The sequence below is a fragment of the Ceratotherium simum genome, chromosome 14, assembly GCF_057802395.1.
Source record: "Ceratotherium simum simum isolate JZ-2026a chromosome 14, ASM5780239v1, whole genome shotgun sequence".
Classification (NCBI taxonomy): domain Eukaryota; kingdom Metazoa; phylum Chordata; class Mammalia; order Perissodactyla; family Rhinocerotidae; genus Ceratotherium; species Ceratotherium simum.
Genome location: NC_141913.1, coordinates 46,603,105 through 46,629,520, shown reverse-complemented (window position 1 = coordinate 46,629,520; position 26,416 = coordinate 46,603,105). Strand labels below are relative to the sequence as shown.

At 42.9% G+C, this 26,416-nt stretch overlaps 1 protein-coding gene across 20 annotated transcripts in view; it reads right to left on the bottom strand.

Moving 5' to 3' along the window:
- The window catches only part of ZNF532 (zinc finger protein 532), a 109,141-nt gene that overhangs the window by 73,513 nt on the left and 9,212 nt on the right, over positions 1 to 26,416 (bottom strand). Inside the window, exon 1 of one of the 20 annotated variants that reach the window (XM_087439296.1) lies at positions 15,270 to 15,289. The exons of 18 other annotated variants lie outside the window; for them this stretch is intronic. The gene's annotated coding sequence lies outside the window, so the exon portion shown is untranslated. Of the gene's footprint in view, positions 1 to 5,253; positions 5,278 to 15,269; positions 15,290 to 26,416 lie in introns of those variants that run through there. One more of the 20 variants, XM_087439290.1, reaches the window with a different exon arrangement.

Sequence of the window (26,416 nt, the reverse complement as noted above, 5' to 3'; positions counted from 1 at the left end):
ACAGTGGAAAAGCCCGACAAACACTCTCTGAGCCGGGTGACGAAGGTCAACACCAACAGTAGTAAGTCATATGGACAGGACGTCCCGCTGATGGGATGAGAACGGCACGTCATCCCAGAAACCCATTACCCCAGCCTAACCGAGAGAAAAACATCAGGTAAGTCCCAACGGCGGGACACTCTACAAAGTATCTGACCAGTACTCCCCAAAATTGTCAAGGCCACGAAAAACAAGGCGAGCCTGAGAAAATGTCACAGCGAAGAGAAGCCTAAGGAGACGTGATGACTAAACGTAATGTGGTGTCCTGGATGGGATTTTGGGTCAGAAAAAGGACGTTAGATAAAAACTGAGGAAATCTAAATAAAGCGCGGACTTTAGTTTTTTTTTTAAAAGTGAGTAAGACAGAGATAATGACTAGTTAGGAGAGCGGAGGAGTATTAACACGCAAAGAGGGGAGTTGGGATGAGCAGAAGACGGGTACAGCCATCTTTTACCTCCACAGAATGTTGGCGCATGGCATTATAAACAAGAAATAATTCCTAAAATGTTTCAATAACAGCTCTGTATATGTGGAGATTAATTTTCCATTTTGTCCTCTTACCAACAAGTTCCCTCAAGGTCACTCACAGACTAATCAAAATGACTTAGCAACTTTTAAACCAAAGTTTATTAGAAATAGAATTTCCAAAAGTTCACATTCTCCCTGCTTTTTGCACACAGAATGATTGAGATGATCTTCCACAACTAGAGAGAGCCCCTGTCTGTGGCCAGAGACGATAAATGATTTATTTGGTTTCGCTTTTTGCCCAGTAGTGGGCAACATGACAACTGGGTCATTGATAGTTTAATATATAAGACAACAGCCTATAAAAAGTAGGTCCCACTTAAAGATTTGGTTGTACAGTCACAAGGAAAGAAATGAATCGTTTACTCCTCTCACCATCCTTCAGGTATCTTCTAACAAGGCCCGTCTTTCCTTCCATAATAGCAATATAACTGGGTTTTGCCATTCCAAAAATTAACAGCCATAAATGGGAACTACTGTTTCTCTCTCTTTTTTTTTTTTTTGGTGAGGAAGATCGGCCCTGAGCTAACATCTGCCAATCCTCCTCTTTTTGCTGAGGAAGACTGGCCCTGGGCTAACATCCATGCCCATCTTCCTCTACTTTATGGGACACCGCCACAGCATGGCTTGACAGGCGGTGCGTCGGTGTGCACCCGGGATCCAAACCGGCAAACCCCCGGCCACTGCAGCAGAGCACGCGCACTTAACCGCTTGCACCACCAGGCTGGGCCCCCTACTGTTTCTCTTTAAATAAATTATATGCAGTATAATTTCCCAATCATACACTAAAATCCACATATATCACAAAGCCAATGTAATTAATGGCCCACACACAGGAAAACAGAGCAAGGTATACATTTAATTTTTTAAAATTGTGATAAAATATACATATAACATTTACCATCTTAACTATATACAATAATTTTTATATGAAGAGCATGTAAAATAATAAAAGCCAAAATGCTACCTACTATTACTAAGTGAAGACATGCAGAAGAATAAAAAGCAATTAGTTGAGCTGTCCCCAAATGTAATCTAATTTTTGTTTTTTTGTGAAACATCCAGTAAAAGTGCCTGGGGAATATTTACAATCAGATATCCCAAAATCATTTCAAATAACTGAATTTGCCATCTATTCCTCAAAATCGGACTTCCTCTTTCTGTACTGTTACTCTCTGAGGCACTCAAACTAAGAATTTCACCTCTAATTCTTCTCTCTCACCAAGTCCTGTCCATTTTCCTTGGCAATGTTACATCCATCCCCTTTATAATCCCTGTTACTCCTCTAGTTCTGGAACACTTCATCTTACATCTAGCCGGCCCTGGTGGTCTGATGCTTAAGATTCGGTGCTCTCACCACCATGGCCCGGGTTCATTTCCCAGTGAGGGAACCACACACCCGTCTGTCGGTTGTCATACTGCGGCGGCTACACGTTGCTGTGATGCTGAAAGCTATGCCCTCGGCATTTCAAATACCAGCAGGGTCACCCATGGTGGACAGGTTTCAGCGGAGCTTCGAGAATAAGATAGACTGGGAAGAAACACCTGGCCACCCACTTCTGAAAAAACTGGCCATGAAAACCCTATGAATAGCAGCAAAGCACTGATAACTGTGCTAGAAGGTGCAAGGATGGTGAAAAAAGACCGGACAGGTTTCCACTCTGCTGTACACAGGGTCGCTAGGAGTCTGAATCGACTCGATGGCACTAACAACATCTTACATCTAGACAAATACAATACCCCGTTCTCCATTTCTCCATCCTCTCCTTCAGAACTGCCAGATTAATCTTTCTAAAAGTCCATTTTAATCATATCTGTCACTCCCCTCTATGGAAAATCCTTGAATCACCTTCTAAATTAAGTCCAACTCCTTGGCCTGAGACCAAAGACCCTTCCAGTCACAGCCCAACCTGCTCTGCTGCAGCCCTACAAGTACTTTGTGCAGATGCACCTTTCCTTCTTGGGCCATGCTATTCCTTGACCTAGAATGCCACGCACACACGCATACACTCACACTTCCATTAGCCAGGTACAAAGAACCCATTCCTCAGGTTTTTCTGAAGGAAGAGCCTCAATTTCCTCATCCTTAAAATGGGAACTGATAATAATAGCCATATTATAGGGTTGTTGTATAAATGAAAACAAATAGTATATACAGAAAGCACCAAACACGTAGGCATTAAAATGTTATTTTCTATTTGTTAGAATAAGAAAACAAAATAGAAAAAAAGGAAAACTGAATCAATGTTTTTGAGATGAGCAAGTGAAATAGTTTTGAGGTGATGACGGTTTGACTGGAGGAGGAGGAGGAGGAGGAACATTCTTGGGTACTTCACAGAGTGATGGCACTGGTTCCCCATATCTCATTTCATTTCAAAACGTTTGGCCTTTTTCCTAACGTGGATGTACCTCCAGTCCTACTCTAGGTATCAGCCATTGGTAGGGTCACCTCGAGTTCATACATGGAAAAGAATGCAATTTCCTCTTAAAGGGCAGCAAAATTTCAACTCACAAAGCAAAATACCTCAATATGTCTCTCTGACTGTCCTGTGACCCTTTCTCTTAATTTCGAAACTCCGTCTTCCCAGTCAAGCATAACCAAGAACTGGCTGTGATCTGTACTGCTCTGTGTCTACCCCTGGCCCAACCCAGACCTCTAGACCATGTTCACACACTGACTGACGGCTGCACAGGGCCCCGGCTCACAGACCGGGCCCCCCAGAGGGCTGAGCGCCAGCACGAGCAGCCACAGCGCGACATGGGTGGATGAAAGCCAGGCGAGGAGCCCTCAACACAATCCCCCTAGCTAGGAGCCTCCATCTGGAGGAGCAGGACCCAAGGCCTAAACCAACGCTCTAAGAGAAGCTGGAGAAAACCAGCAATGGAGAGACGGCTTGCAGACAAGTCACAGCAAAAGTGGAGTAAGAAGTCCTCGTCATGTTGTAGAGCTAGCTGCCACAGCCACCTCGCTCTCTGGAAAGTTGAGTGGGGGCCCCTTCCTCAGGGAAAGAGGAAGGGGGGCAGCCTTGGAGGTGGGAAAGGAGAGTACCACAGCCTGGCCGGCTGTAAGAACAGGGGGTGAGGTGCGGAGCCAACACAGGAATCCTGGAGGTCCAGAGGAGATGGGGGACAGGGCTCCCCAGCAGCACACACAAGAAGAGATTAGTGTCCACTCAGGACAATCCCGAAGGCCACACTAACTTGTGAGTCCACTCCTGCAGGTATATTCGTCATCATCTGTAACAGGTGCCGCTGTCTGTCTGTCTGTCTGTCTGTCTTCTCTCCCTACCCGGTTCAGTCAGAGCCCGAAAGTCCATTTTCTAAAACTGCCATAGCAGTGCTCTCCCAAGAGCAGGCATTGACTAAATAGTAAATGCATGAGAGTAAGATCTATTAAGTCACTGAAAGTAGTATCTACTTTCACAAGCTCACAGCCTCTACTTCCTCAACCTAGAAGATACTTCGGGGCCTGGATTCAAAGGCGGCTTCCAGCTCCCCTGTACAACCACTCTTCAGACACCTGAAAATTGCTAGAAGCCAAGAGGACACGAAGGCCACTATCTGGGCTTGGCAACTCCCAGCTCCAAAAGATCAGAAGTTCAGGTCAACGAGAAAAAAAGAGAGAGAAAATACGGAGTAAAATTCCCACATCTGTCAGAGGGTACTTTAGTCAGTCCTCGGAATGCAGAAGTAGAGAAACAGGCAGAATGATTTTTGTATTTTAATATTTTATACATGGCAAGAACTTTCCACAAAAGAATGTTGACTGAATTTATGAGTTTTTCCCTTCCCTCCTGAAATCCTACAAATACGACAGTAAAATATTTTTAAAAAGATAAAAATAGGCAAATACACAGAGACAGAAAGTAGATTTGTGGTTGCTGAGGGCTGGGCGGTTGGGAGAACTGGGGAGTGACAGCCAAAAAGTACAGGGTTTCTTTTTCAGGTGAAGTAAGGTCCTAAAATCGACTGTGCAGATGGTTACACAACTCTGTGAACAGACTAAAAACCACTGAACATTCTCTATAAATGGGTGAACTGTATCTCAATAAAGCTGTTACCAAAACAATATATACATATATTATATGCCCACCAAGGACAAGGCAGTGAGAATGATGTCAGAGCCAGCGTAAGACCCCAATAAAGTTGTGGGAAAAGGAAGAGGACGGTGGAGTGGCAGCCAGCTCAGCAGGGTCGAGAAGTTACGTCCCAGGGTCTTGCAGGAGGCTGCCGCAGAGATGGAGGACGGTTAGTCCTAGGGAACTCCAAGGAAGCTCAGGCTTTGGAATCAGCAAAGGAGACACCAAGCATGGAAGGAGGAGTGGGGTGGCGCTGAGAGCAGGGAGTGGATGGAAGTCAGTACACAGAGCCCTCGAACAATCCCCTGCCCCTCTGCAACCTGGGACAGCCAGGCAAGGGCAAGAGGGAAATTCTCTGCATTATCCAAGGCAGGGAGGCTCGGGATCAGAGCCCCCACGGTGAGGTGTGAGACGGAAAGCCTCGCCTTCCGTTTCCTCCACTCCTAAGGCTAAAAGCCAAGTTTATTCCTCAGGCAGGAGAATAAACGAGTCTCCTAAGAAACAAAAGCTCCAGTGGAAAGATTCCGGATGCTGACTTGTGGGATCCTTCAATGGAGAGTCCGGCTCCACACATAACCACAGGGAAGCCCCCCAAAGGACAGGTCTCACCTGTGCGAGCAGAGCTTCCAATCAGCTTCTCACAGCCTCATCCTTAAATAAGATCGCCAGACCTGCCGGAAAGCTTCCAACATGAAAGAGAACAAAATAAACAAAAGAAGAAAATAAAAAAAAGAAGACAAAAATGCCGCCAAGAGTGGAAGAATACATATATATATATATATATTCATACAAATAGTATCTTCAGAGAAAAAAGAACAGGAAGTTATGGAGAAGCACCCAAAGAACAAGAAGGAGCTTTTAAAAATAATAAACCCTAATAGCTGAAATAAAAGATAAAACAGGTGAAAAAAAATAGTCAAGGAAATCAGGCTATCTCCCAGAAAGTGGAACTAGAAAAGAGATCAGGACAATAGGAGAGAAAAGGCACGAAAATTAAAAGTTCAATCCAGTTGGTCCAACATCTGACTTAATAAGAGTGTTTCAGAAAGAGAAAACACAGAGAGGATATTATCAAAGAAAAAATACAGGAATATCTCACAAGACTAAAGAAGCCAAGTCTCAGATTGAAAGAGCCCTCACAGGAATGCCAGATAAAATACAGGACACCCAGTTAAATTTGAATTTCAGATAAACAACGATTAATCTTTTCGTAGAAGTATGTTCCATTGTTTATCTGGGCATCTTGTATTTTTTATTTGCTAAATCTGGCAACCCTCTACCTCTGACAGCCTAGCACATCAAATGAAAAAAGTCCACACCATAGCAAAATTACAGAACACCAAAAATGTAAGATGCACCACAAACAACCGTATAGGGCTCAGTGTGCCCCAGGCCCTGTCTGGAGAGCTCTGCACATTGCATGAGTCACCACAACAGCCAGCAGGCACTTGGTACCTCCAGACAGAAGGAGCCTCTGCCCTGGGCCCGAGTTTAGATGACCGACTCATCCAAAGTACTAAAACACAGAGAACTTTTTTTTTTATCTTCAATCTCATAGAAAAGTTTTGTTTTTGTTTTTGTTTTTAATTTTGGAAACTGGCTGAGTGAATGGGAATTACGGGAAAGAGACAGATGACAGGGGAGGTGGCATGTGTGTGCAGATCACAGCCTCTGCTCTGACCACCCCCTGTACAGAAGGTACAGGTTTGGGGAGATGCTTACAACTGCCTGGAAATCTTCACTCAGAAAAGTTAGGCATGGGGAAGTTCAAGAAAGTTATCCTGGATGGAGAATCCACCCATCCAGGCTCCCTGGGAAGCCTGAGTGGCTCAGTTCACACTGGGTTCAGCGGGTCCAGGCCCAGCACCCACCGGGGCTGCCCAAGCCGATTCCTTTGTCACTCAGCTCACAGGGCTGGTCCAAGGTTGAGGGTATCTTCAGATTTGGGTCTTGAGGGACACGCCTGAGGAGCAGGCTTCAAGGCCCTGGGTGGGAACAGGGGTCAGGCCATAGATACAGCTTGATTTATAATTTTATTTATTTATTTATTTTCCCCCAAAGCCCCAGTAGATAGTTGTATGTCATAGTTGCACACTCTTCTAGTTGCTGTATGTGGGACGCAGCCTCAGCATGGCCAGAGAAGCAGTGTGTCCGTGTGCGCCCGGGATCCGAACCTGGGCCACCAGCATCGGAGCGCACGCACTTAACCGCTAAGCCACGGGGCCGGCCCGATACAGCTTGATTTAAACCTTTTAAATATTTAGGCATATGGCATATACCTCCTAAATATTTAAATATCTTTTAAATATTTCATTATACCTTTTAAATATTTAGCCATCTGGTCTCCATTTGGACTCCTGACCCCGGCCATGCAACACTAAGGGCAGGCCTGGGAGCCATTATTATTATTATTCCTGTTTTATATATTAGGCAGAGAAAGTTTAAGTATCTTGCCCACGGACACACGGCCAGTAAACGGTGGAGGACAGAAGAGAACTCAGACCTTCTGCCTCCACAGCCCAGGCTCATAACCTCTATCAGAACAGAGAGTCAGGAGGTAACACCTAAAGCGAAGAAGTCCAAATTTGGCAGTATAAGTATATTAGTTAGAAATAAGAAAGTCAATAACAGAAAAACAGATCCAAGAGTTGAAACTGATACAGACTGGAAAACACTGTTTGATTTTTTTTTTAATCTATGTACATGTATTATTTTGACAAAAAAATTAAAATTGTTAAAAAGAGTTAAGTAATAATCTTAACTTCACATCTCCTTCTTCAATGTAAGCAACGTAAAAATAACTGTTCCTTCATGCCTCCTCTCTCCAAAAACACATAAAACATACTCATGGCTTTTCCTAATGTAAATGCAAATCCGTCATAATAAGAAAACAGTTTACTAATTGTAACTCCTAGGGTGTTAACGCGTTTCGTGTCGTCTCAAAATTATTTACAGTGAAATACAGAAAATCCCATTATTTTTCAGAAAATGTTATATAACTGAAAACACAGAAATAGTCATTTTTGATTGCAAAATAAGGTTTCACGAATATTCACAAAGAATTTTTGAATGTATTTTTCTTTTTTAGGTCTCTTTTTCCCAACTTCAATGCATTTAGAAGACCCTGTTACTCAGTGATACTTAAACGGAAGGAAAAGAGCTGCGGAGAAAGAAAAGCCTTCGGCATCCAACTACTTTTAGATTATCTGTCTATATTCCAGAAAGCTGCAGAGCTTACCAAATTATTTAACTCACAAACAGCTGAACTGTTCCATCAAACTTACCAACTCTAAGAGCACGCATTATGAAATGTTAATAACAATTCCCCTTTAGACCAGAACCAATAACAAAGAGAAACTCCAACCCAGAGAATTTTTTGTGTTTCTTCAAGCCCTAGGGGGGAGAAATAAAAAGAAAAAAGAAAAAGGCTTACGACCTAAGACTTGACCCCAGAACAAAACCAGGGCCCTTTGAAGAATGTAGTCGGTGAGGCCTTTTATGTTTCCAGCTAACCAGGCTGCCCATTTTAAAACGTAGGGTCGCACAGGGCTGGGGTCTCATCTCCCAACATGCTCTTTTGCTGGTGTGTCTTCATGCACTCCCTTCCTCAGCCTAGTCTACCTTCTTCCTGTTTCAAGCCTCCTGAAGACACCTCTCTACAACTGAGTAATCCCAACCTGCTTCAATTCATCCAATTTATTGGTCTTTTCAATACTCATGTACATCATGTGGTGGTGTTTTCTTTATGTAATGTCTCTCAGGAAGGATCTGAAGTAGTTTACAGTAAAGATATATATCTAAGGACCAGAAACTGTTCAGAGGGAAGGAAGACAAAGGTATTCACTAGGATGCGCATGGCTGGAGATGTTTCGATGCTGCAACCCTCTGCCCCCAACTTCCCACCCCAGACACCTGGGAGGGCGCCACTGCGTCACAGCAGACACGCCAGATAAAAACTGCCGCACTTTCCACTTATCTGAGGTGCCCAGAAGAGGCAAATCCACCGAGACAGAAAGTAGAATAGAGGTTACCAGGGGCTGGGGGGAGGTGGGAAGGGAGAGTTATTGCTTAATTGGCTCCGAGATTTTGCTGAAGGTGATGAAAAAGTTTTGTTGAGGGTGATGTATTTAATGCCACTGAATCGTATACTTACAAACGGTTAAAATGAAAACTATTGTTATGTATGTTTTACCACAATTTAAAAAAAAAAAACCTGCTGCATTGAACAGGCAGGACAAGTTACAATGAATTAAAAAATGAAGATTCTCGAAATGTATTCTAATATCTGGTACCCTTTTGCAACATCTTTAAGGGAATGGGCTGATAAATATCAGCAGAGGGCTAGTAACCTTTAACAATCAGCAGTTGGAGGGGTAGGGAGACCTGATTTTCAGCGTTTATCTATTTCTATGATTTAAATATTCCCACCATGATACATTTCAAGCAACTAATACGACGTCACTGGTAGGCCTGAGAAGCGGTACATGCAATGGGCTGGTGAGCCGGTGAGGGGCAGCTCCAACACGCCAAGTCATCTCTACATCACTGTTTCCCAAAATGAGTTCTGTTTACAGCTATCGGGAGGGAAGGAAGATTCTCGGGTCAAATAGTTAAACAAAGTTTAACCTGCTTTCTTTACCACAAGACTTCCCCAAATCTTTATCCCCATCCCCTTTTGAGATCTATAATATAGTAAATGTGCATTTTGAATCACAAAGAAGAGTGGGAGTATGACATGTTTACCAACCCTATCTGACCTCTGGACCCTTTCTCCCTTCTAAGAGCATCTCAGAGGTACTCCGTGCCTTTTGGAAAATGCTGCCTTAAAGAAGCAAGTCTCTCGTTTGCAGCCGACAAGCAGACATCGCCACACAAAGCAGAGATGGCCAGGCATCCAGAAGATGCCTACTCCTCTGTAAGGCGCCACCAGTACTGGCTGTGATGGGTGCCCTGTTAGACAATCCAAGTGGGGCAAGCCAATTTGGGTCAAACTTTAGTGACAATTTACACAGAAAAGCCAAATTATAGCCTCTGCTCATTGGCCCCGGGCCACAGGGATGTGGGGGAAGAAGAGGTTAACATTCAGGCACAATTTCTTCTGGCCTTTTCTGTGGGATATTCACTTTTCTCCAAGTCCTACAATGCATCACTTATGATTCCACTAGCCCTCCAAACAAACCTTAATGTACATTAATTTCTACGATATTCCAGCTAAGGCACAATATTAACCTAGCTAAAACTGCCAAGATATCTAGAAAAAATTGATAGGCTAGTTCTGTTCATAAAACGCCAACGAGTTGGGGCCGGCCCGGTGGCACAGCGGTTAACTGCGCGCGCTCTGCTTTGGTGGCCGGGGTTCGCAGGTTCGGACCCCGGGCACGCACCGACACACTGCTTGTCAAGCCATGCTGTGATGACGTCCCATATAAAGTAGAGGAAGATGGGCACGGATGTCAGCCCAGGGCCAATCTTCCTCAGCAAAAAGAGGACTATTGGTATCAGATGTTAGCTCAGAGCTGGTCTTCCTCACAAAAAAAAAAAAAAAAATGCCAAGGAGTGTCTGAAAAATAAGGAAGACTTCAAATCTAATGGAAATGAAGTGAGTAAAAGGAGCATCAAACTGCAGAAAAGGCAAATGATTAATTAATTCCTCAGGGAAGAATAAGGAGGTAAGTACTCTTACAGCAAATTAATACCCAGAACGACCATGGTTTATGGGATTTGATTAGTAAGAATATTATCTTCACTTATTTTATTATTTAAACCCTTCCCAAACAGAAGAAATGCTTTCAATAACGAAAATCACATATTTATGCTTCTTTGCAAAAGTGCTGAGAATGATAAACGACGGACTATAATAACAAGAAGACGACAGCAATCGACTAAGAAGGTACTGGCAAGACGGAGATGGGTGATGGAGCATCTCTTTTTTCTCTCTAAAGGGTTTGAGTTTGAAACCAGAGGCAATGGTTCTTCTTTCTATCACACTAACAAAGACAGCAAATACAGGACAAGAGAAAAGCCACAATAAACCCGGTGAACATTTTAAGGGCTTTCCTGAAGGATCAGGATCTTCTGGGACCACGCAGTTGATCCACAGTTCAGTAAAAACGTGTCACCATTCTACCCCACGCAATCACTGCTCTCTCTGGCTTACACACATGAGAAGCAAAAGCCAAACCCTTTAAAGATAAACAAAACATTAAAGCCAACCATTTCACAGCTAAGCAAGGTCTTCGAGCAGTTCTAATATATTAAGTAATCAGCACTTAGGTCCAAAAATGTATACAGTTTCCCAATTATCTTATTTCTGAAAGCTAACCATTAACCTACTTCATAATAGGAAGATTCCTTAATGCCTAAAGTTCACAGAAACTTCTGATTATTCTTTTTTTTCTTTGAAGTACAAACTAGAAGCAGCTAACAGGGAATAACCACCTTGCTCTCCGTTTATTGACAAGCATTCCTTAAGGCTTTCTGTGTACTGAGCACCATAACGACGGGTCAAGAATCTCACCATTTCATCCACAGCAGCAGAATCTTGAGTTCTTCTGGATGAGTTCTGCTGCAGTCGTGGCATCCCACCTCCTCTGTCGCTTTCACACCCCATTAAGGGACCTTCCAGCCAACATAATCCGTTAGATTCAAAATCTCTATGTGAATATTCCCCTAGAATCTCCCTTAACTTCAATACTTGAAGGTAGCATCTTCACAGCTTTATTTAGCCAACAAGCCACCATCTATTCAAACTCACTCTCTTTGTTCCTGGATTTTTAAAACATTTTTATAAGAGTAGTATATGCTCTTTGCCAACACTCTAAAACTCAGAAGTGGGGCCGGCCCCTTGGCATAGCAGTTAAGTGCGCGCACTCCGCTGCTGGCAGCCCAGGTTCGGATCCCGGGCGCGCACCGACGCACCGCTTGTCCGGCCATGCTGAGGCCGCGTCCCACATACAGCAACCAGAAGGATGTGCAACTGTGACATACAACTATCTACTGGGGCTTTGGGGAGAAAAAAAAAAAAAGGAGGAGGATTGGCAATAGATGTTAGCTCAGAGCCGGTCTTCCTCAGCAAAAAGAGGAGGATTAGCATGGATGTTAGCTCAGGGATGATCTTCCTCACCAAAAAAAAAAAAAAAAAAGGCTTTTTTACATTCAACAATATATCACAGGCATGTTTCCATGTCTGTGCATGTTTCCAACATGTCACAGACATATGTCCATGTTAATTCAACACATACATTTGTTCAAGTGTATCCTTTTTAGATTTTGATATTTTCCAAAGATATTTTGCCAAAGCAAGGAACCACAAGATAGACCTTCCTCCAAGAATTCTTGCAAAAATAAGAACACTTCAAAAAATAACCTTTAAGACATACAGTGTTGAGTTTCACCCATTTGCTTTAAAATTCTGAAGATATATTTTTAACTCGTGATAAAATGAAAGATGAGGGAAACAGAGACATTAAAATCATTTACTCATGCTCTTAAATCATACCCTTATGTTTAACATGTCTCAAAGAACAACTTTCATTCCATCCATCAAGAAACGACATATTCTTGATCTCACAGTAAACTAGGCTTGCCTATGGGTAAGCATTGATCCATATTTATTCACATGCCTGATGTTTCACTAGTCTTTTACTTTCATTTTCCTAAGGGATCTTACCCTGAAGGAAGTCTTATCTAAACAATAAACTACTTCCCTCATCTCAAGAAAAGAGTGAACCCAGAAGTTCATCAAACTTCAGGAGAAAGGGCAAACTGGTTTAGGCTGGCACTTAATATCATATCATGCTGAGATGAGAAAGAAAATGGTACGGTCAACAATATAAAAACGGTTGGGCAGAAAGACAAACGAGGTAGCTGGTCAACCTCCTACGGTACCTTTAGTCAAACCTGTTATAAATAAATTCTTATTTTAAGTAAAAAGTCTTAAAACATATGCAAAAATACACACCAAAACCAAGTATAAGAAAACTTTTAACCCCATTTATATAGCATAATCTGTTTTATCTGGTGATTTTTAAATGTTCATAAGCACAAGGGTCCCAGGTCCCTCTAAAAAGGAAGGAATGAGCCATTTACCTACTAGGAGGGAGAGGTAGGAAGAGGAGGGAAGGAGGAAGAAAGAGGGCGGAATGGAGGGAACAGAACACGCATAGGAAGAGACATTCACAGTTAAAACGGTGGCTGGTGAGAACATAGGTCAAACAGCCGACCCTTGTCCCTCAGTATCCAGTATCCTCGTGGGACTGGTTCCAGGACCCCCGCAGATACCAAAATCCGAGGATGCTCAAGTCCCTTGTATAAAATGGCGTAGTATTTGCATACAAACTTTGCACATTCTCCTGTATACTTTAAATCACCCCTAGATTACTTATAATACCTAATACAATTTAAATGCTATGTAAACAGTTGCTATACTGTATGTTTAGGGAATAGTGACAAGAAAAGAAAGTCTGTACACGTTCAGTACAGACGCAACCATCGCAGGCCTGACTATCCTCAGTTGGTTGAATCCGAGTATGCAGAACCCGCAGATGTGGAGAGCTGATTGTACTTGATACGTAATTCATATTATACTTTTCATTACATTTTAAATTTCTCAGGAAAGAGAGGAGGGGAGAGAGAGAGGAATTCCTTTAACAGGGCAATTCAGAGTCACAGAGATTTCAGCAAGCAGATACCAGGTACAGTCAAAGATCCAAAAAACAACTATAAGTCGTTAAAGAGCTAATAACCACCCTTCCAGTGAAAAAGAGCAGAGAAGAAATTGGAGTCCTAGACATAGCAACTGCCCTCCGGGTAGAAGGAAGGCAAATGTTTGGATAAGCCCAGGTTGTAACAGTTAGGTACTGACAAGGGCACTTAATTTTCCTGAGGAGTTTATATTTCTCAAGCACCTGCTTCACTTCTGGAAAAATGTCCTATTAAGTAGAATGTACAAGTTAATGTGAGTGCTGTTTTCTTAATAACTATGTTACAGAAAAAGTAAAAGACGCAGGGCCGGCCCCGTGGCTTAGCGGTTAAGTGCGCACGCTGTGCTGCTGGCAGCCCGGGGTTCGGATCCCGAGTGCGCACGGACGCACCGCTTCTCCGGCCATGCTGAGGCCGTGTCCCACATACAGCAACTAGAAGGATGTGCAGCTATGACTTACAACTATCTACTGGGGCTTAGGGGGAAAAAAAATAAAATTATAAAAAAAAAAAAGTAAAAGATATATGTGAAGAGGCAAGTAAAAGTAATATGAAGAAAAAGTGAAAGATATAACACATGGATGTACGTTAACGTGGCTCAAGAAAGAAAACCCGATGGATGCAGGGTGTAACGTCTTTATTTGTGGCTGCTACCTGGAAACCCGGAGCCTAGGAAGAGTTTATTCACTTCTCCCAGCTAACCTCAGAGCTTTTAACTCTTATGTGTTACCTAAATGCTCGGGAAGAAGGAAAGGAAAAGCAAGAAAAGGGAAAATATGGTCCACAATGTGCTGAAGACACGGGAAAAAGAGAAGGAAAAGTTTGAATCATATGCATTCTCATTTTTAAAGAAAAAACTGAAATGAAAACATTTGATTTCATATTTACAAAATTAGAAAACACGTGATACTGAGCCATGATAGGGTACATTCAAAATGGTTCCTACTTGCACATGGCGTTAACTGATTTATAATTGATTTTCACTTGTTTGTTAAAATCACATGCAAGTTCCAAAATGCCCAATTTTTCACATTTTCCTCTATTAATGAACTACCTAGGAGTTTTATCCTGAATCTGCTTGTATAAAATTAAATATCCCATGAAGATTGTGTTTTATTATCCAAATGACTAAATTCCTTTAAAATATATTGAGTTTTCATAACTTGTATCAGAGCATAATCCCAGAAAACCCTTTATAGAAAGACATAAAGGTTTGCCCTTTCAATGTTCTGATTTCGCAGAGAAGAGGCCATCCACAGAAGGACAACCAGAACAGTGGAGCGGTAAGAAATCATTTTTGAAAGCATAGCACTAACCTAACAAAAAGATCGTTTGCGGAGGGCTCCTTTAATTTCAAAGCCCTGCTCAAAGGCAAATCAATTTGCATGGGATTCTACTCCTCCCACCCCTGTGGGACTCGGGGTAAAGCAGCTTTCACAAAGCTGGCTGCCTCAGTCACTTCCTCAGGAAGTGGGACTAACCACAGGTCACCCCCCGCTCAGCGTGGTCTCCGGCATTCACAGAGGGACTGGGATTGAGAAGAGGACACATTCACCACAACTAGCAATACTGGCTAGTCCCGCATGACACAGACACTCCCTCGCGCTTAAGCCTGGGGGCTCCGCTTTGCTTTGTGGTTTCTGGTTGAGGCCCAGGCGGAAGGTGACGGATCCACATTGCTGCAGCAGACCAGACAGTTTCTTTATCTCCCTCTTCTCCCACCAGATCAACTCACCGACCCAAAGCACGTGAGACACAGGGTGCTGGATCACCCTGTGACTAAACCTGCATCAAACACACCCAAATTAAGCAACTCCAGTCAATCCACATACCAAGGTTTTCTTTTTCTTGCTCAAGAGTCAAAAATAGAATTGTGCTGACCTGCCACGAATGCTAAGGTTCTCAACAATGGAGTATCTACTTACTGAATATACAAAGCTTCCAAAAATACCTGTTCCGTATTTTTCTTTAGAAAGCAGAACGTAATCTAAAGGGCAGGACAGCCCTCAGGTTAGCATTCCAAAATGATGGCTCTGCTAGAAAAGCTCCAACACAGAAGTAAGAGTTTACTAAACACCAAACCACTGCACGCAGATCTGAGCAGCGAGTGAGGTTCTGCCTGGAGCCTCCTCAGCCCCTCCCTGCTCACCAACTAGGTTATGGAATAAGCCGCCTAACCTGGCTATCAGAACCCGGTTATCTGGCTGTGAGTTCTGCCTAGGGCCGTCCTTCATTTCACCTCCAAGAATGCCTACGGGAACCAGGTAATCTATCTAGGCTGACCATCTCTGCTGATATCTGGTATGTGACAGTAAAAAGGTGCTCCGGGCAAGGGCTTGTCCAGACACCGAGTTCACAGTTAATGCAAGAAAACCTTCAGCCAAGGAGATTACTACAGATTCTCTCTCCAAAAGCACTCCCACAACCAATAAACTCTTCAAGTCCAGAAAGAAAAAACCTGCTCTTTCCTTAGTTATTCCCAAAGAAAAAGGGCAAGGATCCTATTTGTTGTTTCTGGACATGTCATTGATCTTAGGGCACAGGGGCAATGCTTTAAACCAAAGAAATAAAATCTTCCAAAGTGAGGGGTATCTGTATAAAAATGTTTGGTGCAGAATTCTTTGTGATAAAGACATGTGTCCCATAACAACGTTTCAGTCAGCAATGGACTGCATATACGACGGTGGTCCATAAGATTAGTATCATATAGCCTAGGTGTGTAGCAGGCTCTATCATCTAGATTTGGCTAAGTACACTCTATGATGTTCATACAACAAAATCACCTAACAACCCATTTCTCAGACGTATCCCTGTCGTTAAACAATGCATGACTATACTGGAAAATGTGTAAATGTCTATCAATAGGGAAATGATTAAATCGATTTTATGGTACATCCTTTTTTTTAAATTGTGATATACATAAAATTTACCATCTTAACCATGTTTAAGTGTACAGTTCAAAAGTGTTAAATACATTCACACTGTTTACGGTACATCCTTTTTATGGAGTACTATACAGTCATTAAAAGTGAGGTAGAGCTATTATAGATACTGACATGGAACAATCAAGATACACCATTTAGAGAAAAAAATCATGTTATAAAACAATACATAAACTACATTAAAATTAAAAAGAAAAATAAGCATATCACATTTTTATATGTTTATTGATATATAAAATTTATAGATACATAAAATTCATAGGCAGGCTCAGAAGGATGCACACCAAACATTTTGACACTTGAATCTAGAAAGAGCAGGGGAGGGAGGACAGGGGGAAAATGTTTTTCAAAGTTCATCCACATAACTGTAGGTTTGCATTTTCAAAATCTTGTATCTACAGGGAAATGGATGGAAGTTTAAATTTCCTACGAACTTAGGGATAGTCAAAAATCATCAATCTTGGGGGCCGGCCCCGTGGCTTAGTGGTTGAGTGCTCACGCTCCGCTGCTGGCGGCCCAGGTTCGGATCCCGGGCGCGCACTGATGCACCACTTGTCCGGCCGTGATGAGGCCACGTCCCACATACAGCAACTAGAAGGATGTGCAGCTATGACATACAACTATCTACTGGGGCTTTGAGGAGAAAAAGGGGAAAAAAAGAAGGAGGATTGGCAATAGATGTTAGCTCAGGGCCAGTCTTCCTCAGCAAAAAGAGGAGGATTGGCGTGGATGATCTTCCTCACACACACAAAAAAAATCATCAATCTTGGCAATTCTGTCAAAGGTACTTTTGTACAAGCTCTGTTTCCTATTGGATATACATTCTTTTAACTAAAAGGCCCTTGTGCTGGCAATTTAGTAATTCGTCAAGGAGTTTATGGAAATACTGAAAGGGTCTGGGCTATGAACTTCAGGAAAATTTATTACAGCCTCTGCCTGAAGTGGGTTATTTAAAATAGTTTCACGATGAGAAAGCAAGAAAAAAATTTCTAAATTTCTTCACTATTAGTTGGAAATAAACACTTTTTTTTTTTAATGAAGCATGTTTGGTGAACTCCAATATTTTAAAACTAAGAAATCACTTACCCATTTAAGTACTAAAAAACAAAGGATTCCTGGTTTAGGAGTAAACCTCATAAACGCTTTAGAAGTATTCCGTTGGCATTTTATAAATACCACTCTTTTTAGTAGCATCTCTACAATTCTAGCTTGAAGCAAAGTATAGATTTTCTAAATTAGAAGTCATATTTTGAGTATAGAAAGAACTTCAAAGTAATTTTCCTTTGTCATTTGAATAAGCCTTCTAAATTTCTGCACTTAAATCCTAAATCCTGCACAGAAGCCTTTGTCCCTGAAATGCTCCAATCAAACTAGCAGCTCTATTTGCTGTTTCTTCTCATTCATTTCACCAGCAACTTTTTCTTATTTTAAATACTAAATTTAAAATATTCACAAACATTTTGGAGACACCCAGCATTAGAAAACAGGGAAGAGAAAACTGAAGGCTTCCTGCACTTCTCGGGATTTCACAGTTCAACGACGCTTGCTTGCTTGCTTGCTTCCCTCCAAGGTCTTCCTTTTGGAATTTTTACTACCCAAAGTTTTGAAGTATCGTCCTTGCTACAAAGCTTTAAGTCAGCGATTCTCAACTAGGGCAATTTTGCCCCACCTCCACCACCACCACCCATATTTAGCAATGTCCAGAGACATTTTTCATTGTTACAACTTGGTGAGGGGTGAGGGGTGCTACAGGCATCCAGTGGGTAGTGAGGAGAGGCCACAGATGCTGCTAAACATTCTACAATGCACAGGACAGCCCCCACAACAAAGAACTACCTAGCCCCAAATGTCAGTAGTGCTAAGGCTGAAAAATCCTGCTCTAAGTGAACAGAGACTCTCCCCTTATCACTCTGTCCTCCTCCCACCAAGACCTAATCCTCCTAAAACCACGATAAAGCTGCTCCCCTCAGTCATCTACACCAGAGCCTTCTCCTAGCACAGAGATGGCGGCAAGTCCCTGCTCCAGCTCAGCCCTGCCCCTCCTCTCCCACCAGTGAGGGAGGTGTGGACAACACTGCTCCATGCACGGTTATCACAACTGTTCTTATACCCCAAAAATGACGCCATCACCTAAGCATTAAACAACTCTCACCAGATACCAGTCTCACTTAAAACATTTTTGGAATTACGAAATGTAGTACTTTCATTTATAAAATATGACTGAGCACATCTCCCAAGGTTATCATTCACAGCATGCCTACGGGCTGCTGACTTTAAAAATAAACTCATTTAAAAGTTCTCTTCCGGGAGTAGACAGAAATACATAGAGAAAGAGAATTAATTACGTCATTTCATCAATCGTTATTTTATATTAAAAGCAAGAGAATGGAGGAAGCTCTCCTCATACTCTTCACAAGGCCCTCTCTCATTTTTCATTAGTCATTTCATCAGAGTCAATCAACAGCATGGAATGATGTTCACCCAGGAACGCTCCTCCTGTTTGTAAACTTTTCACCAAGAAGGGGGAAGAAGGGATTCTACAGTCTAGGAATTTGGGAAATCCTGGGTTAAATACACACACACACACACACACACACACACACACACACACACAGGTTTCTTTTCTCAAAGCTTCTCTGAACTTTCAAGAGCTAATGTGAATTTCCAAGGTGAATCTTCATTATGGGGATCCAGGGCTGGGAGCACTACCCAAGCTTATTTGATGCTGGAAGCTTTCAGGGTGAGACATCTTCAGGACACACTTGAAACAAGGTTTAAGTAATTATTCTCATTGGCAGGTGGTCTTAGGAAATAGGAGCGCATTCTGGAGTACAGTGTGAGGCAGTAGAGTGTGAGATGCTTTCTGCCCATTTTTCTGAACAACTCCGTGTTTTTCTTGCTCGTTTCTCTCCAGGGTCACCTCTCCATCAACCAAAGATGACTTAAGGAAAGAAGAAGAGAACAAATCTCCCAATATGGAGGAGGAATAATAAAAAGGTATTTCTAAAGGGGCTCTGCCTTAACTTTAATGCCACAAAAATGATCATAAAAACACTGGTTGGGGGCTGGCCCCATGGCCTAGTGGTTAAGTTCAGCGCACTCCGCTTTGGCAGCCCAGATTTGGTTCCTGGGCGCGGACCTACACCACTCATCAGTGGCCATGCTGTAGGGGAGGCTCACATACAAAACAGAGGAAGATTGGCACAGACGTTAGCTCAGGGTGAATCTTCCTCAGCAAAAAAAAAAAAGTTGTTTGGCTGGTTCTATAAGTATTGCCAAAAGGAGGCTATTTGTGTAGTAAAATGCACAGGCACACAAGTAGGCACACACATATACAGTAAAGGAAGAAAAATCAGGAAAGGGAGCAAGGTATCTCTTACAGTTTACCTATTTTCAGTAGCCAATAGTCACATCCATGTCATCGGGCAAGAAAGAAATACCTCATGGATCTTGACAATAGGAGAAATATTGGTTGACCCAGAAGCAGTGGCTTTGAACCTCAAAGATATTTGAGCCCGCCACCAACTAGCTGTGGAAATGACACCTATAAACCACAGTACATTGTAGTGGTTAAAAGCATGAGCTTTGGAGTAAGGCAAATTGGAGTGAGTTCTGGTTCTTCCCTTTGAAAGTTACAAGATTCTGAACAAGTTACTTAACTGAAGTTCTTTAAACTTCCGATTTCTTGAGTATAAAATGGAGATAATAAGATCTACCTCATGAAGTTATTGCAAGGATTAAATGCAACAATCCAGGTAGGTGCTTACTACAATATCTGGAATATGGTAAGAGCTTATTAATGTGAGTTATAACATCAAAACAAGGTCAGCAACAGGATTCTAGCACAGAGAAAGCCTTAGAAGGAATTAAGCCATAACTCGGATGCTCCCAAATAGGTGATGATAACAAGAAAGACGCCACCAGAGTTCCCAACCACCACACGGGATATATAATGAACATCCTTAACCTAAGTGCCTCTTGCAGAAAGGCAGTCCAGCAAGGTCTTCCAAGAAGCACAACAGATTCAGATTCCCAGGACAAATTTTTCCTATCCTCAACGATCTGAAATTAGAGCACCGTGTAACCAAAGAAGTTACAGCTAAATTTGAAACTCCAACAGGAGTCAACAATACCCTAATGCTCAAGATCAGAGGAACAGAAAAATTGTTTAATTCTGAGTCATCTAAATCAAAACCATTAAGGCCTAATTATTATTACTCAAGTGCTAAACTATTCCCCAAATTAACATTGGCCACATAAACCAGACTTGCATTTTGCCAAACGGAAATATACCTATGAGGGGCCCCAAATATACATACATAAACATGCATACACACACATACCTACCTACCTATGAGAGGCTTCAAATATACATGTACGTACCCGTGACAGACCCTAAACATTAGGCTTGAACAATTCCTCCAGCCATTTGGCCAAATTTCCTACCTCCAGTCTCCCAGTCCAGTGCATTACTCAGACATTCACCATTTGCTATGCATGTATGGAGCAAATACTGAAAGCTAAACAAATTGTTTTTGTGATTTTGGGTAAATAGAAAATAGAGAAACGGTTCCATTTCTAACTCAAAAGAGCTCACACACCTTGGCTAGTATACTGAAGAATAGAAAGGGTATAGACTTCAGGTCAGAGAGACCCAGCTATGAATGCCAGCTCCAACACTGACTGGCAACTTATTTGCTCATAAATTCATAAGCCTAGGCATATCTGTTCATCTCTCGGAGTCTCAAGTTCCTCAAGCATAAAATGGGTTAAGGCCACCCACTTGTCAGGGCTGCTATGAGGCCTAACCACTCAGAAACCCAAAAGTGACTTCAAATAGACACAGTTTCCTCAGCTGCACTTTCCCACGGTGACCAAGTCAACCTTTAGCTAATCTTCCTTGGGTCTCTTTTTTCATCATTTCCTGGCTAAAAATCCCTGTCCTACCCAGAAAGCTATGCTCAGCATCCTCTGCACACATTTTCTTCTCGTGCCAAGTGTTAAGTTTTCCCATCATTTCCCTCCTTGGAACATCCTTCCCTTTTTGTCAAACTCTATCCCTCTCCTTTTTCACAATTCCACCCAAAATTTATCTTTATCAGAACCTCTACTTGGATCCAATCTTTCCTTTTTTGTATTCTTCCTCCCACTTCTACTCTTAGAATCCAAGTGAGCATGTCAGAAAATAGTGCTAAAAATTAAGGACACAAATTCAATTCACTTATGGGTAAGTTATTTTCCGACATAATGAATTAAGGCAAAGCTACAGACTGCACTCCCAAAACACTGTAGTCATATAGCAACTCTGTGCTCTAGGCTACAGGAGAAGAGATGAAAGATGGGATGAAAATCTATCCCTACCACTGAAAAAACCAGCAGTTGATCAGCAATGTCATTTTCATATATGAACAAGAGCACACTCTACAAAAAGGCAGCCCCTCCTCTCATTGCCTCCTTTTTGCCTACAGCTTGTTAAACTTAGCTAGTAAACACACATAGCTCATTTCTCGTTGCCTTTACTCATTCACTCAATGGTTCTGCTGATGTCTGAACAAGGCAGCCACCAGATTTTGCTCCTACAATGACATTCTCTAAAAAGCATCACGTTGTAAAACAAGGAATGCCTTAACTAGACACTAGAGATAGCTAACGCTGTATGGGATTTGCCTTTATGACCTATTGCAGTAGGCCCCTTGGGGGATGTTTCACAAACCCACTGAAAACTACTGTCACCCATTTAGGGTCAGCAGTAACCCTGCCCTCCAAGCCACAGCTGATTAGACCAGGACCAGTTCGATTTTTGGTCTTGAGAACTGGATGTAGGACTGAAGAATACAGGCGATGTCCACCAGTATATAAATGAGGACACGGAAGAATAGGGGCTGTGGGGCAGCCACATTAGCCACGGGCACAGGAAGGAGAATGCAGTTCTACCAAGGGAGAGGCACAAAGAGACAACCGAAGACGCGGCCCTGAACAGAGTGCAGAGTAAGCTTAGCACAACATGTCGTCTGAGCTCCTGGTTGCCAGTCCTCCTGGCAGCAGCCATGGCCTTGTAATCAGCTCCCTTTCTTTTGGTGTTAGTTTGAACAGCTATGTCTTGCTCTTGTGTCCCATAAAGCCATGCAAATACCAAACAATCTAGTGTTTTAACGCCTTCCCATGTGAATCTGGCTTACAAGGAGCTACTGCTTCTCCCAATCCATACTCTTCACTCAGCCACCTGAGTAACAGGTGTCCTCAGCCACCACCCCCATGAAGGCTGCCACGGAAGGTTGGTTCTGATTCAGGTCTCCAGTGACCACTGGCACTGGTATCTCACACTGTCCTCACTCACTCACCTCTTCACTCACTCTCTCCACAACCCTTCCGTAGGACTCTCTTATGAGCACACAAACCGTTCCCATCGATCGATTCCTGCTGTCCCGTACTTTCACACATCCATTTGTTCTGCCTCTTGCCTAGTTCACTAGACTTGTGACCATTGTCTTTGCTCTACCCTCTCCACATGTCTATCCGCCAAGTCTTTGACTCCTAACTTACCCTGACTCTTGGCATGCTCCAGTAAAGCTTCTGACTTACTACCCCACTACACTCTGAACTCACCTCCAACTCAGATTAACTTCCACAACTCCAACCCTGTTCACTAGGGCTGGCCCCACGGCCTTGCGCGTCCTGAACGCCCAGCCTTGTCCCTATTCCCCCAACCCCACCCCCCTTCCAGCAATCTATAACTCCAGAGCAGCCACAATCACAGGCACAGGGCAGACATTCTCACCATGCCAGGCACAGGATGCTGCGCAAAACAGGGAGCTGACGGATTTAACTGACAATTAATATTCAACATGCTGGATTCATATATTACAGAACTCTCAGTGTCCAGTGTCCAATAAGATCTAAAATTCAACTAAGATTTCTATGAAATGGTGCTTTCTTGTGGAAAGATGGGGATGGTAAACTGTCTCATGTGACACACATCATTTTATCCTTTCAGCTTATTTAATCAATGTTCATTCCCACATTAAAAACACACTAACAACTTTTTTGCCCAGTCTCTTACAGTTCAAACACATACACCAAACTCCCTCCGGAAACTCAACTTCTCCTTTGACCCAGACCCCAGGGTGACCTTCCCCAAGACATCTGGATCCAGAGACTACAGGTGGTTGTCTTCCTTACGTGCTGGAGAAGCACGTGGTGTTGACTAGCCATTCTTCAATTCTGCTCTGTGAGGTGCTCATCAGAACTCCTACTCTAAGGAAAAGTCACAGGTCACCCCGATTCCTTGTCAGGCATGGAGGCAGAAATGGTGGCAGCTATCAGCTCTGCGTTCTCGACTCTCATTAGATACTGAATCCCTGAACCAAACATGGCACAGTCACTCTTAAATGATGATTTAAAGCCTGACAGTCTTCACGACAATGACTTACAATGGGTACCTGTGCCATATACCTCCTGGATCTAATCTCAGTATTAGAATTATCTTGTCTTATCAGACCACAGGTATCAAGGTGTCAAGATAATAAAGCTGGAGTAATGCAGGAACAGGAATAAACTGAGGATCCGGTGTACCCAGAAATCAGTGTTCATGCCAGAACTGTGACCAAAGACCAATTCTGACCCCATTTGCACTCACTGGCATCACATGCAAAGCCAGGGGGTGAGTCCCTGTAGACTCGGACAAGGCTTGGAGAATCAGATCACTTAGGAAGCAGAGGAAGCAGGTCCAAAACCAAGGGAAACAGTAGAGACCCTTGCTACTCAAAGTGTGGTCCATGGACCAGCAGATGACCGTCACCTGGGAGCTTGTTAGAAATGCAGAATCTTGGGTCTAGCCCTAATGAATGGTTGTCTGCATTTTAACAAGATCCCCTAGATGATTTGTATGCAAACTTAAGTGTGAGAAGTGCCTTCTGACAACAGGGGCACCCAAGACCAGTTGCAGGACTCTGGGCAACAGGACAGGACACCAGCAACAAGCAGGAGCCGTTACTTGGGAAAAGCAGTATGGAGCAGTGGAATCAGGGGACAACTTTAAAGCCAGCCAGACCCTGGTCCAAACCCAGGGTCAGTCACTCACGAGTGGTGCAATCCTCGGCCAGTCACCTCACTTCTCCGAGTCTCACTGGGGGTGTTAACTATACCTCACAGGGGACAGCAAGCGTAAAGCATCTAGTGCACCATAAGTTTGCAATCAATACTGGTTCCCTTTCCATTCTGCAGCAGACACCAGCCCAGCATGGCTGTCTATACCCTGCAATCCAGAGATGACTTAGGAACACCCAGGAGAGAAAAAAGGTTCCCAACTAGGGGAGAATGAGATTCTCTAAAAAGGAGAGCCTAACACAGTTCTTACACTATCTTCCCAACCAAAGGAGGGGCTCAGTATCAACAGACAGGAATACCACAGGGCACCAGAGAAACTTCACTGCTGAATTTATTTAGATGTCCATCCAACATCCCAGACCAGCACTGTCCAACAGAAACGGAATGAAAACCACGTCTAGAGTTTTAAATTTTTTGTAGCCATATTTAAAAAAGTAAAAAAAAAAAGGGGGGGAAGGATGAAATATATTTTACTAAACGGTATTTAACCAAAATATCCAAAATATATCATTTCAACATGTAATCAATATAAAAAAACATTAATGAGATATTTTATATCCTTTGTGTGTGTGTGTGTGTGTGTGTGTGTGTGTGCAAATCTTCAAAACCCGGTGTGTATTTTATGCTTACAGCTCATCTCGGGAGTAACCACACTGTTAAGTACTCAACAGCCATACATGGCTGGTGCCAACCATACCGGACAGAGCAGTTCGGGACAAAGATCCCCTGGATCCCTTCTCCACTCAATCTTGTATCAGCACCAAATCCCAGTGTGCAAGGTACAACTAGCTGGTCACAGTCAAGCAAGTGTGGGAAGCAAAGGGCCAGAGGAGAGGGACAGAACAGAGGCTTTAGCTAACCTGCCATATTTTCACAATCAAGGTTTGTTTGTTTTTAAAACTCTGGTCAACATGCATTACACCAAGAGACAGATAATCTAGACTATAGCCACTCACTGATTGGGCTGAATTTTTCTAGGAGAAAAGACAGTTAAAGCACAAGATTATAACTACAAATTTGTCCAAGATTTTCCAACTACAAATGAAAGTACAGCCAAGTAGGAACAAGCGCACTCCGCGTGCCTACATTTCACCCACTTTTAACCAGATGCAAGGCAGCTGTAATGGAAGACCTGCAGGAGACACTCATTGTGTATGTTCTCATGGCCAAAAAAAAAAAAAAATCTACTTATAAATGAGGTGAAAGGTAGGACACGAGAAACAACACCCTCCAAGACAGAAAAAAGAAATGTTAGGGCAAAGGCCCTTCCCCTAAAACAGGAAGGCTAAGGAACAGGATAGCTAAGCCTTTAGGGAGTACTTACCATGTACCAGGCACTCTGCTAAGCACTTGATATGCATTTAATCTTCCTAACAACCCTCAAGAAAGTATAGCTCAGAATTTCAGTGACTTGCTCAAGGTCCCACAGCTAGTCCTTGGCAGGACACAGGTTTATATCATTGAGAGCTAGGCAAAGGCAAGTAAAAAGCTCCATGGCCTAACCACCTAGATTTAACTAGAACACTAGGCATAATCCGTACGCAAGCTCGAGACCTCAAACTACCTCTCCCACTCTTGCTATGTTAAGTCAGCAAAACCGTTAAGGACCAGCTTATCAGTGAGTACCTGTGTGAGGCTTAATTGGAATAACTCATGTTTTCAGGTTCACGTGATATAAGGACTACAAATATGAGCTGGCTTATACAGCATCAAAACACTCATAGATAGAGGCCCGCCCAGCGGCTTAGTGGTTAAGTGCCTGCGCTCCGCTGCTGGCGGCCTGGGTTCGGATCTTGGGCGCGCACCAACGCACCGCTTCTCCGGCCACACTGAGGCCACGTCCCACATACAGCAACCAGAAGGATGTGCAACTATCTACTGGGGCCTTTGGGGAAAAAAAAAAAGGAGGAGGATTGGCAATAGATGCTAGCTCAGCAAAAAGAGGATTAGCATGGATGTGAGCTCAGGGCTGATCTTCCTCACAAAAAAAAAAACACTTATGGATAAATTTTGGAAGGCAGAGA